Below are 2,918 nucleotides of genomic sequence, written 5' to 3'. Positions count from 1 at the left end.
CACACTACATCCTTCAGTTAGGGCTATTGTCTCATACTCATTCAACTTCTTCTTCTTGCTTAAGATATCCTTCAGAAACTTAGCATAACTAGGCATTTGCTCAATTGCTTCAACAAGGGGTATGTTGATGTGTAATTCTTTAAACACATCCAAGAAATTTTTAAAATTCAATTCCTCTTTTTGATTCCTCAACCTTTGGGGGTAAGGAACATAAGGAGGGATTGGTTTTATCATATTTTTGCTTGGAGGTGTTGAGCAAGATGGGTCTTGAATGCCTTGAGTCTTTGTGGTGCTCTTTAGTGGTTCTGGTGGAATCTTATTATCAAGCTTAAAGGTCTCTACAACCTCAGTTCCTTCTGATTTCTTCAGAGTCTCTTCTGGAAAAAGTAAAGGGAAGTCTGATCTAGGGGGAACAAGAGTAGTGGTCTCAGATGTTTGTTTTTCTAAAAGTGGGACTGGTCCTTCTTTGAGAGGGACCGACACTAGATCACTAGGTTCTGACAGTCTTGGTGTATTATCTTTCTGCACTTTTTCTGTCAACTCCTTTCCACTCCTAAGAGTTACTACTTTCACATGCTCCTTTCCTAGGTCTCTAGGGACTTCTGTATTACTGGGCAAGGTTCCATGGGCTCGACTATTCTGGTTAAGTGCAAGTTGACTGACTTGAGTCTCTAAATTCTTAATGGCAGCACTTTGTTGATTAATCAAAGCTTGATTTTGGGCTTGAGCCTATGCTAAAAACCCTATAATCATTGCTTCCAAAGAAGATGATGATTCTGCCTGTGGAGGAGGTTTGTTCTGAAAATGTGGCTGAGAATTTTGAAAACTTTGTTGGTGGTTCTGAGAGTTAGAACTGTTTGCATGATGCTATGGTTGGAAATTAGAAGTTCCTTGTTGCTTATGGACTGGTGGATTAAGGCTGGGACTGGTCCAAGAAAAGTTCGGGTGCTGTCTCCAACTGCATTATATGAGTTAGAGTAGGGATTTGATCTGTTTTGAACATAATTTATTGATTCAGAATTATGAGAACAATGTTCATTTGAATGATCCCCACCATAGCACATACACTGCACAGATAGGACTGTTGGAACAGATGTGTTAGCAGCTTGCTGTACTCCCTGACCAGAAGTTAAATTTTTCAATAAATTGGTCATGGAGGTAAGCTGAGCTGTTAATGCAGTATATGCATCCACCTCATGTATTCCAGCAGTCTTTTTCTGTGGTTGTGCACGTGGGTCAGCCCAATGCCTATTGTTTGNTTTTCTGTGGTTGTGCACGTGGGTCAGCCCAATGCCTATTGTTTGCTGATATCTTTTCTAGGATCTCATATCCCTCATTATAGGTACTGGCTGTAAAGGCTCCGCCTGCAGTCGCGTCGAGCATTTGTTTTGCCATGGGACTTAACCCATTGTAAAACGTCTCAAGTTGAATACAGTACGGAATGTCATGGTGTGGACATTTCCTTAACAGTGTTTTAAACCTTTCCCACGCGTCAGGAACAGCTTCATCATCCAGTTGTTTAAAAAGACAGATCTCATTTCTGGACTTAGCGTTCCTTGTTGGTGGGAAATATTTTCGCAAAAAAAATTCCGCCATGTTACCCCATGATGGCACAGATCCTGGTGTTAAAGAGTTAAACCATGCCTTTTCCCGATCCCGTAATGAAAATGGAAATAARGTAAGTCTAAGAGCGTCATTGGACACTCCCGGGATCAGGAAGGCATCTGTGATTTCCATAAAAGACTTTAAATGAAAATGTGGGTCTTCTGAGGGCAGTCCAGCAAATTGGCCATTAGTCTGTAACATATGAAACATTATCGGTTTTAGCTCGAAATGGAGAGCAGTCATATGTGGTTTAACTATCCCAGAATTTAATTGCTCAAAATCTGGGATAGCATAATCCATGATCCGTCCATTTTTGGAATTTGCCAGATTAATGATGTTCAGAGTTTGTGCCCTTTGTTTCTCATTAAGATCCGATTATGTGTCCAAATTATTATCATTTTCATGATGTGGGTTTCCTTGGTGAAAAATTGGGAACGGTGGTATTTGCCCAAAAATTGGCGGTTGGTTTTCCAAATGTGGTACTTCTGGAATGTTGGGAGCAGGTAACTCCATGTTGGGAGGGAGTAGAGTCTGAAATTCTCTCTGAGCCCTCCTTCTATGGTGAAACGTTCTCTCAATGTCTGGATCAAATTCAAAAAATTCCCCGCGATGTGTTCTTGGCATACACCACTTTTCAAAAATAGGTACTATAAAAAATCAAATCTTTTACTTTACTCAAGAGAAAACTTTCAGCTTGCCTATCCCCGACAGCGGCGCCAAAAACTTGGTCGGTCAAATCCCTTACCTTTAGACTTAATGAAATTGGGCCACAAAGCAAGTATACAATACGGCCCAACGTCGTCTTTCCAAGTAATAAAGTGGTACAAGTACCGGAATATCGTCCACAGGGATTGGAGCAAAAGTTAAATAAGAGTCCAATAAAAGAAAAGATTTCAGATGACGAAAACGAAGACTTCAGTTTGATTCCGAGTTAACACAGGTAATATAACAGAATAATAAAGCAGAATAATAAACAGAATAATAATGGTAGCACAGGTATAAGATTTGGGGTGAAACATAAACACGAAATCCAGCAGACAAAGCTGTGGAAGGACCGGTCCCACCATTTATCTTGAAGATATTCCTCTCTAACCTCACCTTTGCACTATATTATAGCTTTGCACCCATATCTCTATGTGGTGTCCGGACCAAGGATAGTGACAAAATGGTGTCTTCAAGATATATGGCTAAACAAATCTCTTTGTTAAAAATCACTCTTTCTAGCTGATTCCCATATCATTCAAGTTGGCGTGTTCTTGATAGTTCATCTCTGAATCTATCACACTTTGACACTTTTAGAGAGTGACCAACCC

At 40.2% G+C, this 2,918-nt stretch overlaps 1 non-coding gene across 1 annotated transcript; it reads left to right on the top strand.

The window, feature by feature from the left end:
- The first annotated feature begins 1,441 nt into the window (after window positions 1-1,441).
- On the top strand, window positions 1,442-1,548 carry LOC112526252. Its single transcript, XR_003070575.1, has one exon. It is a non-coding gene; the product is annotated as a small nucleolar RNA R71 (small nucleolar RNA).
- Window positions 1,549-2,918: the final 1,370 nt, after the last annotated feature.

This window comes from Cynara cardunculus, assembly GCF_001531365.2.
Source record: "Cynara cardunculus var. scolymus isolate 2C chromosome LG 13, CcrdV1, whole genome shotgun sequence".
Classification (NCBI taxonomy): domain Eukaryota; kingdom Viridiplantae; phylum Streptophyta; class Magnoliopsida; order Asterales; family Asteraceae; genus Cynara; species Cynara cardunculus.
The sequence above is the reverse complement of the archived record's forward strand: the minus strand, read 5'-3'. Positions and strand labels throughout refer to the sequence as shown.